General features: G+C 45.9%; 1 protein-coding gene across 1 annotated transcript in view; it reads right to left on the reverse strand.

The window, feature by feature from the left end:
- The window catches only part of SETBP1 (SET binding protein 1), a 151484-nt gene extending 139181 nt beyond the window's left edge, over window positions 1-12303 (reverse strand). The window contains exon 1 of the mRNA XM_008693049.2: window positions 12258-12303. The gene's annotated coding sequence lies outside the window, so the exon portion shown is untranslated. The remainder of the gene's footprint in view (window positions 1-12257) is intronic.
- Between the last annotated feature and the right edge of the window lie 3608 nt (window positions 12304-15911).

Raw genomic sequence — 15911 nt, forward strand, 5'->3', positions numbered from 1 at the left:
TCCCCCCCCCCCCCCCCCCCCCGCCCCGCAACTTGTCTTACGGGCCCCATGCTTTGGTCTCCTGTCACAAGATGCCAGTTTTGCAGGAGGTTGGAGGCGGGTGGGGGGGGGGTGTCAAACTTCAATTTAATTCAAAGCTGCCTACCTCTGGTTCCAGCTCCAGAGGTACTGGAACACGCCTGTTAGACCATAAAACGACGGTGAAAGACAAGTAAACCTCCAAAGATTTGGCTCTACTAAAGAAGGCCCATGAAATTTGTTAGGTCCAAAAATCAGACACATAATAGACGACACCTTCATTATAACCACAAGGCTAGAAGGCATTAGAGAAACATAAAAAAGTGGATCTGTGCATTTTTGTGTGGGTGACCTCTTTACACCCCTGGTATCCGCGCATGCATGCCTAGAGTGGGTTTTACAAACACTTACCGAGCACGTACGTTTTGTCGGAAGCATGCAGACTCTTTCCTTTACACGACGCTCATCCCCCACCTCATTCCTCACTTTGGCATTTCTGCTGCTACCCAGAGGAAGGGCAGGAAAGCCAACTTTAGCCAGCTGTGTTTTCCCACAGTACAGACGAGGCTGGAATCTAGGCAGAGACCTCTCATTTCCATCAGCAAGCTACTTGCCCTGCAGTGATGGACTGCTTACTGGAGATAGCAGTGCTACGGCCAGGGTGCCCCTCTTCCACAGATGCCCTGTCAGTCCGATGGCCCACGAAATCTAGAACCCACAGGCTTCTTGAATCATGCCTTGCCTCACTTTTAATATAGGAACAACTGAATTTATGGATCTGAAAGTCATCGTATAAAATCCCCCAAATCCCCGATCCCTAACCCAGTCCCTCTGAACAGCCCCCGTCCAAATGCCCTTTGGTATAGTTCCTCGCTGACTCTTCTGGGCGCTAAGTCACTGTGCCTATGATTCTTCAACATGGTTAGAGCCAAAGCAGACATCCAGAATTATGCCGAGGATCACTGTACGAAGGGGGTTGGTTCAGATGAGGTGATACTCTGGTGCTTGAAAAAGCTCTTGAGACATTTATTTAAGATCGTTTTTTTAAAAAAGATTTATTTATTTTGTGGGGGAGGGGTAGAAGGAGAGGGAGAGATAAGCCCAAGCAGACTCCACACTGAGCGTGGATCCCCACACGGGGCTCAACCTCACGACCCTGAAATCATGACCTGAGCCAAAACCAAAAGTCCGACTCTCAACTGACTTTGCCACCCAGCTGCCCCTATTTAAGATCATTTTAATAAGTATGGCTAGTTCTTCTCCATGGGGAAGAGAGTATGTTAATTCAGAAAGTGCCATGGCTGGTAGGAGAAGGAAGCAATCAATGAAGGCACTTCTGGGTGTTCTTGTCTCCCAGCCAGTGGTTCCTCTCCAACCCTTATCCGTTCCTGTCCATCTCTACCCTCCTTCCTCCCCTTCTAGGGTCATTCATTCGGGGCCAGAGTGTCTGCCATTGCTCCCTCTGATTGGCAAGCATCATACACCAAGTAATGAAAAGATTATGAGGGGTCCAGATTTTTTGTTTGGTTTTTATCTTTTTTAATTCTTTGGCAATCCCAAATTCTAGCCTAGAGCTGCAATTTGTGCTCAAACCTGACTTGAGCAGTCCAGGGTCAATTCCAATTACGTAACTTGTAAGAGTAATAAGCACTTTGGCGCACACTGATGAAGTGCTCACCAGACACCAGACACTATCCTTCGAGTTTATCTATTCAATCCTCCCCAAAATCCCATTGGAAAGGTACCCATCTCTCACCAGTGAGGAATCTGGGCCACGGAAAAGGGAAATAACTTGTGGCAGTCACACAGCTGGTAGAGAGCAGACCTGTGATTCTAACTTAACAGGTTGCGCCCAGCACTGGTGCCCTTAACTACCAAATGATAAAGCAACAGGAAATGTTCCCCGTGCTAGATACTGGATACAGAAGAGTGGGAGAGGTTTATGTTCTATTTCTAAATAAGCATCCATTGTTACTAGTTACAATAATAAAGATGACAACAACATCACCTCAAGTTTTTTCGTCTCATGCATCACTGGCTCGGGATACATGTTGGTGGCTTTGCCAGAGGTTTTGACAAATATTTCTAGGAAGGTGGGAGATGCAGAAGGAAACTCAGGTGCAGAGGTGGAGGAAGGAGATGGTCATTATCAGGGAAATATCAGAAAGCCAGGGAGAAGGTTGTTTGCAGGCTTAATGCAGCCTCCAGACACAAGCCAGCAGATGGCTAGAAGGTGCCGCTCGAGGACTGCAAGCTGTTCCACTAGGAGGGGCCCTTCTCCTCCAGGAGGGGGTGGGGGTCTCCTGACACCTCTCCATGGATCCCTTTTGTTTGGAACAAAGTGGTAGGAAATGGTTGGGTAGGTGGGTGACAGGACAAGAGGGCTGAAACGTGAGCCAGGCAGTATGCTTGGAAAGAATTTAAAAAGCGAGTTGGAGGGCTGAGCCTTCTTTCTTTCTCATGAGGCAGGCTTGAAAATACTCTGCTAAAGGAAATACGAGGAGGACACCTTCTTTCAAGTCCTAAGGTGGTCTGTGAATTTGCATTTCCTGCATGTGAGTCACTTCTAGATCTAAAAATGTAAAGAACAAAAGGATGCATCATTTTAAAATCTAGACACAGGGAAATCTGACACTGTAATCCACGAATCCACTAATAAACACTAATAAACACACACATTTGAGATACATCACCAAATGTTGATGACCCCTGGCCTCAAAAGCAAGCATTGCAATAGGGAAATTTTTAAGCTCCCATAGCGGCCCCTTAACCAAAAGGACTGGAGAGAAAAACAAGAATAGGAAACTAGAAACATGAACACAGTGGAAGAAGTCACAAAGTAATAACGTGTTGAGTCTCAAGGGAGGATAGAAATCATCCAATACTATACCTTTGTTGCTAAGGTTTTTGTTTTTGTTTTAGATGGGAAGATGACAGTTAGAAGAGAAGAGAATCCTATTCAAAGTTAATCCCCACTGGTTGGCTTCACTTTGGTTATATTTCTATTCTGAAAAGTTGAGCTTAAATCAGATTTTGAAAGGCTCAATCATTTTTAAATATGCTAGCAGGGATAACTTATGTTGATTCCTTTGATAAAGTGGAAAAACTTTCTGCATACGAATAACTTCTCCTTTCCCAACACCCACCTGCCATCTATCAATTTTCCTGGTGTGAGCTTCTGCACATTAGGTTTGTTTTAAGTTCGGCCCACCTGCATGAGGCCCTCAGATGGTCAGAGAATCTTGGAAGAAACAAAATATTCACCAAAGTCTAAAGAGATTTAGTATCCCAGGAGAACTTATTAAAACTTCAGAATATTCCACTGAAATGCCAGACACTCTGGAAATACCTGGAGAACTTCTTTCTCCAGGACCAAATGCCAATGCTCTGTTGTCGTTGTGTTTTAAAACAGAACATTAAAAACACTGTCAAGGCAGACAACGCAAAAGGCACACCTATAGATGAGGCTGACGGGTTCACATAAGAAAAGTAATAGTGTCAGCTGCGTTCAGGGTAGCTGTATGCACGTGAGCACAGCATTTTTGTTAAAGATGCTCTGCTTCGTCAGAGATAGCCATGTCTGGAAAGATAAATAATTAAGTGGGTTGCCTTAGGAATTACGGGAAAGGATCCGAGTTTTGTGTAGGTATCCTACAAATAGAAAGACACCTTTACAGGTGGAGCCATTCTGGGGAGGGAGAGGGGACATTATTTGTAATACAAATACATTCACATGAGCTCACAGAAACAGGCAAAGAAAAACAAGAGTCCAGAGCCTATCCTTTTGATAAAGCTAGGAACCTGTGTAATTAGAGCAGAGCTTCTCAAACGATTATCAATGAATGACCAGATATTTTTACCCCGACCCATAATTTTGTAGGATTACTTTGGTAAAATACTATAAAGATAAATCAGTAGGAAAATGATCACATGCTTGATGTTATGGAAACATCGAGTGGCTACAAAGGTTTCTAAATATTCTATTTCTAAAAGAATCTCATGCTGGGCCAATGACACACTGGACAGGCCAGCACTAGTCTGCAGCCCACACTCTGAATAGTATTGAACAAGGAGCAGAGGTACAGAGCGGCTGATAGAAGGCAAGCCAGAAGAAAGGTCTGGAGAAAAGCAACCTGGCTCCTCAAGTCAGGGGACGTGGTGTGTTGGCCAACCAAATGCATTCTCTTGGGGTAGTACTGCAAAGCCAGCTCTGTTTAGATATCTTTCTGAGTCCAGAAAAAATGTCTAGGCAGCAGAGGAGACCAGAAGCCCAAACACTATCAGTAGCTAGTTTAAAATACTGGGCAAGTCTCAGCTGTTGAATGAAAGCAGCAGAGGGAGTGTATGGGCACAGGCTTTACAGAATCTAAGCTTCGCTGTGCTTCCTCTGCGTGGATGGTCATTTCTTCCCTGTTCAAGGGGCCTGATGTGGGGGTTAGGGGCTGCGGGGTGAGGGAAGCACACGGCACGTTCCAAGCACAGGGGAGACACTATTTCAATGTGGGGCCTTTACCTTCCCTCCTCTTCAAGACTCTCTCTCTCCTGCAGTCTGATCTAGAAAGCGAGGAGGTTGACGTAGGTCCTGGGGAGCTTCTGCAAACACCACCCGGACTAACTGAACGGTCTGAGACCTGGCTCCTGTAGTTTTGACAAGCCGCCCCCCTCCCCCCAATTACTCCCACCTGCACTCAAGGTTGAGAACCACTCCTCTAGCTGCTCACTAGCTTCTCTTTCTGTTTTGAAAGGGGGGGGGAGGGAGGAAGCACCAGTTGTGGGACTTCCTTAGGTACTTTTTTTTTTTTAAAGATTTTATTTATTTGACAGAGAGAGACAGCCAGCGAGAGAGGGAACACAAGCAGGGGGAGTGGGAGAGGAAGAAGCAGGTTCCTAGGGGAGGAGCCTGATGTGGGGCTCGATCCCGGAATGCCGGGACCACGCCCTGAGCCGAAGGCAGACGCTTAACCGCTGTGCCACCCAGGCGCCCCTCCTTAGGTACTGTCTTGCTTTGGAATGATTCTTCCCTAAATGGCAAAGTAGCTATTACGTGGCGAATTCAAGACAAGCCAACCTGTTTTCTCATTGCAGTGCGTCTGAGACAAGAGACGACATGGAGATCTCCCTCCGCCTCAACTCGGTTCCCTCCTCTGGAGAAGGGGCAACAACCTTCACGATTCTGTATTTGGGAGTTTGGGAAGGACGGGAATGAGAACAGCAGAAATTCTTTGCCAAGATGGAAGTATGCACAATGCTCTGCAGCTGTCCCCTCCACCACTCTGAGATAGGCGGGCTGCGTTTCCCTGGAACCTGGCGAAGTTCAAGAAAACTCAACAGAATGTACAAAAGTAAAGAGGAGGCTGCTCGCCGTGTATTACCAGTGGTCGGTCTGGGTTTGACTGATCTTGCGGCATGGCTAAGCTCTGATTCGAGGTGGCGCGGCAGAAGTGGTTTAGGACACTGAAGTTTGATCCAGACTGCCTGGCTTCAAATCCCAATTCTGCCACGTAAGGGCTTTGTGACTTTGGGACAATATTTTTACTGATTTCACAAAGATGTTGTAGAGATTAAATGCTATAATACATGTAAAGTTCAGAGAACACTTCCTGGCCTCTGGTATACTCTGAGTAAGTCCTTGTCACCTGGACACTCAGCCAAAGGCAGGCTGAACATGTATTAACACCAACGCCTGTTGAGTCCAACAGGGGCTGGATGCTCTGGAAAATCCAGAAAGACAGGCAACTTAGGAACTCAGGGATTCATGCTAACAAGAAAGTACCCGGGAGAAAACTCTTAACTCTTGAATCTGCCCTGCTACTTCTCAGTGTCGGAGCAGCCGTCTGTGGCAATCGAAAACACAGAACATCACGGAGCCATGGGCTACTATCATGGAGCCATGGGCTACTGTCATGGCCCCTTCTCTGGAGATGGGCACAGTTAGGGTATCTTTCTCCTCAGATACTCCATGGCTTTCTCAAAAGCAGCTTTTCCTCACAAAATATTTGAGGTTCTTGCATTAAAAACTTCTGGGTTGGGGCGCCTGGGTGGCTCAGCTGTGAGCGTCTGCCTTCGGCTCAGGTCATGATCCCAGGGTCCTGGGATCGAGCCCTGCATCAGGCTCCCTGCTTGGCGGCAAGCCTGCTTCTCCCTCTCCCACTCCCCCTGCTGGTGTTCCCTCTCTTGCTATCTCTCTCTGTCCAATAAATAAATAAAATCTTTAAAAACAAACAAACAAAAAAACTTCTGGGTTGGGACTCATGGAGCCCAGGACGTCATGCAGACTCCCCTGATGACACATGAGCAGAACTGATAGTTAGGCCCGAGGAAAATGGAGTACAGTTCATTTAAGGATAACAAAGCTCTCCTCCTATGAACACTGGACCATAATCATTCTTAATCCAGGGATGAACACTGGAGCTTCTAAGCCTGTACTTCCTTCTGGGCCCCCATTTTGGTTAATGGTACCCCTATTTCTCCAATCAGCCAAGTATTTGCTGGCTCCACTTACTGTGTATACGTCTCAAATGGACCCATGGTACAGGCTCATTACTGGGTCCCTTCTTCACTTCATCCTACCTACTGCCTCTGAGGTAATTGTCTCCCCTCATAGCACTGGCTCTTCCCCACCCTCAAACCTTCACCGGCTCCACCCTCAGATGGATTATAAAATCTAAACTCTGGATCCTGATTCATATGATTCAACTGTAAAATGACATGTTAAGATGATCAGAGAAATCTGAATACAGACTGGGTATCAGAAAATATTAAGGAATTCCTGTTACTTTTGACAGGTGTGATAATGGCACTGTGATTGTGTGTATGTGTGTGTGTGTGTGTGTGTGTTTAAACCCTTATTTGTTAGAGAATCTTACTGAAGTATCTATGAGTGGAATAACATGATGGCTGGAATTTTTTTTAAAACTCCCCCCAAAACTTAAAATTATAATTATATACATACAAAATTAGATCTACCTGTATAGAGAAAGACAGACAACAGATATACACATCCCTATCTATCTATCTATCTATCTACCTACCTACCTACCTAGGAGTATAGATACAGTAAGATTGGCAAATAGTAATGGTAATTATTATTGAAGCTGGCTCAACAGTGAGCTGGGAACCAATGACCTCAGCCCCAAAAGCTGACTCTCAAAGACTTTGCGAACAGGTTGTTAAACCATTGGCAGCTTAGAATTGTCATGGTCGGAATATTTATACCACAGAGATCAGCAAATGCTACAAACCAGGGCTTTTGTAGCAACAAACCACTGATGTTGGATAACAGATAGTAGAAGTTGGATAATATATGGAGGTTTATTACACCTACTTTGGTATAAATTTGAAACTTCAATAATAGTTCAGTTTTGAAAAAATCCAACTATTTCCCCAGACATTTAAGAGCTTCTGTAACTTGGTTCCAACTTAATTTTATCTCTAGTCCAAGTCTTCAGAACATTCCCAAGCATCTCCACCCTTGCTTTGGGCTTCACCCTGCTTCCCCAGCCATGGAATAAGTTCACCACCTCACTATCACTGTCTTGGCCCAGGTACAATGACACCTCTACCTGGAAGACTTCCTAGCTTGCTCTATACAGACACATTTTCTCCTTCCCCTGAATTCTGAAATAATTTAACCTGTAGTTCTCTAATGCAAGAAAAAACTGAATTCACTGTGTGTGGCAGGCATCAGGCTAGGTGCTTTCACCACGTTGTCCCATTTGATCCTGACAACTATCTGTGAGATAAGCGACTGTAACTTTTTTGTTTGATAAGGAAAGCGAGGACTAAAGACATAAGGTAACTTTCCCAGGGTCACAAAGCTGGTATCAGTGGCAGAACATTACAGAATTGACGAATTCTGGGGAAGCATCTGCACAGCAGGGAGCCCCACATAAAGGTCTCCATGGGTGCTTTTGAATAAAACGGCAACTTGGTGACAGAAAGCCGTTTTCTCAACATTGAAAAATGTCTTCCCGTGGGTCCTGATGTACTCCCTTCTCACCTTTCAGTACAATATACCCTTGGCCATAAGAGCAATGGACCGTTTGGAAATTCCTTAAAAATGGCTACCCTTGATAGGACAGCTATTACACTTGCCCCACAAAATCCTGTCACAAGGCACACAGAAAGTAAAATTCCATTTTTTCTAAAAGAAGTATCCTCCTCTTGTCTGAGACAATGGGGAGTCTATAAAGTAGGTGAGAACCAAGTGCCTTAGTGGGCTCTCTCCTCTGGAGGGAATGCATCTTTTCAAGGTCACTTTCCCAGCACCGAGGCTGGACCTGTGAAACCCCGCGTCTGAGTGTGGGCCCCATGCTATGATTATGTCTTCGCCGCATTCCCCACCTGGGCTCTTGTAAAGGTGCACACCAGTACCCACGGGCACATTCACAGGGACACTCCACTGCGAACGTTAAGAAGGCTTCACAACAGGGCTCGTGGGTGGCTCGGTCAGTTGAGGGGCTGTCTCTCGGTTTTGGCTCAGGTCATGATCTCAGAGTCCTGGGACTGAGCCCTGAGTCAGGCTCCGCTCTCAGTAAAGAGTCTGCTTAAGGATTCTCTCTCCCCCTCTGCCTCTGCCCCTCCCTTCAGTCTCACGGTATCTAATAAATAAATAAATATTAAAAAAAAAAAATAAAAGAAGACTTCACACCCCGGAAGGAGCCAAGAGACAAAGAACTAAGTGCCAAGAAACCTGGGATGCCCCTGGTATCCTAGATGAGGGCAATGGATTCAGCATGGCCTAGGATTGCTCCTGGAGATCAGCCCGCAAAAGTCTAGCAAGGGGGAAGTGGTAAATATGTGATGGGACCAGCAAGCAGACAAAAATGGCCAACTGCTAGAAGATTCTTCAGTGACACGGAAAGCATGCAAACAAAGCAGAAGGTAACAAAAGGCATATAAAATATGATATCACATTTTTAAAAATCCACTAGATGCATATATTTTGATATGTAACAAAGACTGTAAGACTATACCCCAAAATGTCATTATCCAGATTTCTGAGGTGGAGTAAGAGGAGATTTTTTATGTTTTTCTGTACTTCCTAGATTTCTTAAGCTTTTTTTTTTTTTTTTAATAATGTCCATCACTGCACAGGTTACAATTTTTTTTCCTTGTGATGAAAACTCTTAAGACCGAGTCTCTTAGCAACTTTCAAATATACAGTATTATTAACTATAGTCAGCATGCTGCACTTTATATCCCTTAGGCCTGTTTCGTTTACAACTGGAAGTTTGTACCATTTGACTCCCTTTACACATTCCAATTGCTACAGTGAATACTTATAGCTTTTATACTGGGGTGAAAAAAGATTGGTGGATTTTTCTAATGGGAATAAGATGTTTGCTTTTATTCTCATGGGGGGTGGAGAGGGATGGTCCGGCAAAAGGGGATGAGGGTCCTCATTTCCAACCATCCAAAGACAAGAAGAAAAGGAGACTTGCTGTGTTTGCTCCTTCAAAAGGTAAAAGAACAAGATAATAGAAAATAAAGATGTGTTTTGGGTGGCAACCAAAAGGAAGAGAAGGGCCTAGGGGGTTTAGATGTGAATTTCAGAAGCTTTTCCACCTGTGCCTTTAAAACTTGCTGAGAACAGCCACCTGTCAGCCCAGGCCTGACGCTGGGAGGCAGTTCTCCCCTGTGCGGTGCAAAGGCCAAGCACACCAGCCCCGGGGAGAACACCACTGCTCTCCCACAAGCCTTGGAAGCATAGCATCTGCCGGCAGACTCTTCCTTGGAAGTAATGTGCTTATTTCCAGGAATGGGCATGCTGTCTTTACAAACCAATCATCACGGACAGAAAGACAGTCACTTCCTTACCCTCCTCTTCTCTATCTGGATGCACAAAGTACAGAGACAGAGAGACAGAACAGTCTAGTGCAACATTAGCTGCGGCTCCACACTGTCAAAGCTGCGGACCGTGGAAGATTAGTGAGGAAATTGTGGCTCTTTTCCCTAGGCGGCTGCAGCAGGAACAGGCACCAAGGGAGGGAAAACCCTTTATATGCATCTGATAGGTGTGAACCCTGTGAAAGCTGACAGGCCTGACTGCAGTGACCTCGGGGGGCCTGGGGGTCCTCGGTGTCTCAGTGAGTTCCCCTCCTGAAAGTCCACCACACTTCCTGGAAGGGAACGTGTCCATGAATTACTGCAGACCTCAAGATGTGTGGGGCTCAGTTTCATCTGAAACTAAAAGAGAAAAATAACAACAGAAGCCAACAATTTGGTGCAGTGGGGCTGAGAGAAGGCAGCCCAAAAAGCATGTGGGCAGCATTTTGTTTCTGTTCAGTAAAGCACCCAAAAAGGGTGGTGTGAACTTGAGATACATCCGGGCCTTTTTGATTTAGGAATAACACTGGAGAATTAACTTTGATCTGGGCCATACACTCTGGCCACAAGATTCCCAGGACTTCCTGGCCTCGGGAACATGTATCCTGAGGAGTGAAAAATATGCATTTATGTCTCCAGCCTCAGGGGAACGACACAAATGGAATACTGTGGAAAGGTCAGGCAGTTCGAACCAGGGGAGTGAGCCATCCGTACCAGCTACTGTGGGTTATCTGTGGGAGCACAGAAGCTACCTTTCTAGCATCATGGCCTCAAACATTATGGACATACCCCAACTATATTTAACTTTTCCTGCCCTTAACAACTCACTTTAAATCTAATATATAGAAATGTGGCTCAACAAACATGGCAAGAATATGACCACCTCAGAAAAGATGGATGCCAAAACCATATACACCAAATACACACACAGACCCCTTCCATACACTCAGTCTCCACGTGTGCCTTTTCAAGCCACAAAACATCACACAAGCCTTTTCTCCTCTTTATTTTTATAAATTTTTGGATAAAAATGAATCTTTAGCTGGGATTCCACTGCGTGTGAGTGTCGCCGTGGACGGGGTACGGGTCAATGTTGATTTTCTTTTGTTTCACATTCCCTTAGCTCACCTGCAAATTTGTGTGAATCTGTGTGAATGTGAATAGTGATTATCAGTTGTCAATAGTTGCTAGTTATCTAGTTTTAAAACCTCTTGCATCAACAATGGATCAACAAGGATCCACAGAAGGACGCCACACCCTAGACCAGTGCAAGGATTCATCTTTGACGCTCACCCTTGGAGCCCTTTGTTCTGTTCATTCTCTTTCTCAAACCCCTCACTTTCCACTCTTTGTTCTTGTCCCCAGCTCTCTGTGTGAGGACCCTGTTCCTCAGTGCCCCTGCAGTGTAAGGGGACACACAGGATGCACCACATAGAAGTATAGTGAGGGCCTGGGGAGCTCTTGGATGTGAAACAGATTTAAAGAAGAAAACATTGCCAAATATATGGAATTCTCGGTACTAGAAAACGACTTGTGCTGTCCCAGAAGGTGTCTGCCAGGAGTGATGGTATCGCCCCACAGAAGTACGAACAATGGGAACCTGAGGGCAGGCCCTGGGTTGGAAAAGTGACAGAAAGAGGGACAGGGGCAGGGACGGAGGGCCACAGCTGCCTCTCCTGGGTTTACCTCTCTTTGTACACACGCTCTAGCTCCACTGGGGTGTGTGGGGAACACAAGGACCTCGGTGTGTCTGCTGTGTATTTGCGTGTAAGTGTGTGGAAGCTCACGTGCTCCTGCATTGACAGTAGTCCCCTTCCAGAGACAGTGAGGGTGATTTTCCATCTTTACCACTGCCGAGGAGATCCTCAGAGGGCCCCTGATGACCTCCAAACAGCATTCTGGCCAGAGACGATGGTGGCCTATTTCCCACCCATGATCAGCAAAACACAATCATCTGCTTGTGCAAGAGTCTCAGATTAACCTGGCCACCACACCTTGACTCTAGGTCATTTGCACACAAAGAGTTCAGAAATTTAAGTATCCCGTCCCCAGAAAGAGATATGCAGGGGAGAACGCCAGCCTCAGCCTGCCCTCTACCTCTTTGGTTTAGCTTCTTCCTCTGCTAGGCTGCCCATCACCATGCATTCCAGCCATCTTGGCCTACATTCCCCCCCAACTATAAGATATTGAGAGACAGCAGAAAGAGGTGATTCTGTTTGCGAAGACATGAGGGAGAAGCTGAAGGAGAGAGCAAGCTACCAGGTCATTGTCAAGGTTGACACTGTCAGACTGTCAGAGAAACTGGAGATCCATCATGAGGGTTTCTGCCCTGGCCCCAGCTTCCTTTGCTCATGACGAAACTATGGGGCATTCCACTCTCCCGAGCTTCACAAAAGGATCGGTGGACTTACCTGTGGCTGAAATCCTTTGAGGTCACTGGCTGCAAGGTCACTGGCTGTGAGGAGCTGGAAAAGAACAAAGGAGTCTTCCTGAGTGATACTTCTCCAAGTTTGCACACAGTATCCCCACGACAACTGATCAGCAATGGACTTACCATTGCCCAGATCCAGAGCTCAAGAAGCAGAACGGCAAAAGGCAAACATGGTATTTCTGGGCTAGGAACCCGGACGCAACAGCCTTCTCACCTGTGTCCACCACACCTCTGACTATCTCCCTCGGCTGCCCTCTCTCTATGTGCCACCAAGTCTACTAAGGGTCTTAAATTTCCAGATCAGGGACTACGTGTGGACGTCAGTAGGTCCACAGATGCCTGAAATTGTGAGTATAATTATGCGTGAATTTACAGATGTATATAACACTTTCTTAGGGAGAGGGTCCCTAACTTTCTTCCTACTATCAAAGTAGTCTGTGATACCAAAGCTAAAGAGACAGTTACAGACTATTTCGTCTGGGAGAGCTGTTTCTTCCTCTCCTCTTCCCCTTCCCCCTCCCCTTACTCCCCCTGCTCCGTACTGCACCTCGCCTTTCTTCTCCTCCTCCTTCTCCTTTTTGTTTTCTTCTTCAATCAGACCAGTAAAAATAACCCTTCCCTTTTCCCACCTACATGTGAATCGGTTTCCCTTCATCATATATTACCTTTGATCTTATGAACTATTTAGGTGTTCACAGCTTATGCCTCAAACTGCCATGTGCAATATTGGAAGATAAGAGTCAGGTTTAGATATTTTCTGTGTCTCTGTGTTTAATCAATATTAAAGGGTCAAGTTCATGTTTTGATATTTTTGCATCCTCTCCAGAAAGCGCTAAATAGAAGCATACGATTAATTACTAAAATAATCACATTCTTTATTGTTGCTCAAAAATACTGGGAAATTGTAGGATAAAGAGAAAAAGGGCAGATGCTTATTTTGATTCAAGGAGTGTGACTGCTAGCTTTGTTAGGCCCGGAGAGCATCTGCGAAAAATAGGAAAGACTTCATGTTTGCTGTAACAATATTTTGTTTGGTTCAAGAAAGAGAGGGAGTCATGCTGGCCAGTGCCTCCAGCCTTCGGGAAAGCTCAATTGGACTGTTTAGCTTCTCTACATCACTTTGCCAAAATGATACGTAAAGTGGTGTTAACTCCGGGATAGAGCAGAAACGAGGTGGAGAATGTACACGCTGTACCTTTGTCCCCATACCCAGTCCTGAGGGCTAGGTTCCCCAGTCTGAAGGTGTCCAGAGAAGGCAGCACTAGTCCTGACAGCCACTGCGGCCCTTTTGTTTGTTACGAAACAGCCAAGCAACAAGCTATTGGGGCACTTGACTAGTCACTGAGGGCCAAACCTAATCATAAGACAGTCCCCGCCTTTAAGGAACCCACAGTTGGGTCAAAGGAATAGATATGTGTGTGTCAGTGTGAGCAGAGGGTAGTAGGAGAGTGTAAGCATCAAACCGTGTGTGCATAGAGCACGAGTGGTCACGGGGGGTTGTCGAAATAAGATGGAGTTTGAACTGAGCCTTGCAAATGGAAAGGCAGCAGGACAAGGTTCAGGTGGGGCAGCTGCAAGAATCAAGACGTGGACGAGGGATTTGCCCTTCCCCACCCAGCTCCCTTTGCATCTGCTCATGCCAGCCATGGCGCACATTAAGGATGAAGGAGGGAATTAGGAGACACTGAGGGTCAAGGATGGCCAGGGTATCCAGCACAGTGGCTGCTGCTTCCCATACTTTTTCTTTTTTAACCTCACAACTGCCACATGAGACAGGAAGCAGCTCCATTTTATGGATGGGAAAATTGAAACTTCGTGGAGAATAAATAGCATTTTCTAGGTCACACAGGTAGTACACGTATTTGGGATCTAAATCCAAAGCTGTATTTTCCCAAAGGTCATCCTCTCTCTTTTGTACAATGATGCCTCTGGATGATAGCACGCTGGAGATAACGTGTTGAGGTGCCACGGTGTAGCAAAAAGGATGAGTGCTACTTTCTTTGTCAATGAGCCACAGGCAGTAACATAAAGCATGTCCCTATGAATGACCACGCATGGTCCCTTCTTCCAGACATTCTTTCATTTAATTGGCAATGACCATTTACTCTTCAGATCTTATTAATGCAGTCTAGGTCTCCAACTTGAGCTGAGCAAAGGTTTGGGTGGAGCTGGGGAGGAGGGACAGAAAAGCTGGAGGGAGGTTTGAGCATGGGAGTGACCTTTGCAAGGGCAGAGCCACCAACATGTGATAGCATATAGAACCAAACTGCAAATTCTCCAGGCCTTGGGAATCCAGCAGGCAGCCACCTTTCTTCCCTCATCTCCCCCTCACCCTTAACAGAGTTCACCAGATAGAGAGAAGGTGCGAGACAAAACATCTACTTCCTCCTAGCTCTGAGATGCTTCATCTGGAAATCAACCACAAGTGTGTTCAAAGCATCTCAACATATGCACTATTCCCTCATGTCAGCGATTTTGGGATTGAGAAGTTGCCAGATCCATCTGTTTGGCTGGATATAGAGATATGGCATCTTTGGTTATTACTTGTTACGTCCCTAGCTCAACAAAATTAGGATCTATCCTACCTTCCTGGAAGACTTATATCCTCTTTCCTTCTCTTAAAAGGAAACCAGATGTATGCAATTTAGTTCTTAATTACTGAAGGGTCTGTTTTGTGCTGTAGTGTGTGTTTTTTATTTTTCCATCTAACAAGACCATGCCCAACAAGACCATGATTTATATCTTACGTAACTTCTGCATTCCTCAAAGTGATGAGAGGACATCATCGGGTGATTAGTCAATAAATACCTGTTGGCCAAATGACTTAAAGGGAAGTGGGGAATACTGTCAACCTAGAGGCAAAGGCGAGGATGGCTCCATTGCTGAGCCTGGAGAGCAGAAGTGTGAGAGACGGCTTATGACACCCTTCAAGTCGACAAGAGGAAATGGCACTCAGCATCGAGCATTTCCTGCATGAAGTAGGCACTCAGATATTTGAATGAATTAATTAGCTTTACATGATGAGAGCCAGCTCTTCTCTTCCTGCTGTAGGTTTATGAGTGAATATTGGCTTACACTTCAGTGTAGGTGTCAAAGGTTAAATTGAAGGAAAGACCGGATGAAAGAGAAAGAGGTTGAGCAGTGAATGAATCCACTACCACACAGAGAGGGGGAGCTCCCCTTCCTGGGGATGAAACAATGCAATAGGCCCAGGGCCATTTAGATGTGTTAGCTTATCCAAGGTGGGTTTGGGGAAGACAGTGAGGAGGTGTCAGGTGTGGTTATCAAGTAACTTTCAGAACTCCTGAATTCCTTACCTTGGAGATTCTGAACTACTTCCCTCACAATCTAGCAAGCATTCCAGGTGTTATCTGACCTGGGAAACAGCCAAAGGCAAGTCTTGCCACCTCCTGCCTCAAGGGTTCCTGAACAAACGTGTACAGAAGTCTGCTTCTCCCCCACATCCAGCCAGGAACCCCTGCCTGCCTGGCTGCTGGCTTCTACCCTTGCTCTAACCAAACACATGAGCTCTGGGGCCAACACAGACCCTGCTCCTTGAGCACTCCCCTTCACAAAGCTGATTATTTCTAAATGTCTCTACCTTCTGCACCCAGGAAGGAGAAAGGGCTGGCCC

The sequence above is a fragment of the Ursus maritimus genome, unplaced genomic scaffold (genome assembly GCF_017311325.1).
Source record: "Ursus maritimus isolate PB19 unplaced genomic scaffold, ASM1731132v1 scaffold_18, whole genome shotgun sequence".
NCBI lineage: Eukaryota > Metazoa > Chordata > Mammalia > Carnivora > Ursidae > Ursus > Ursus maritimus.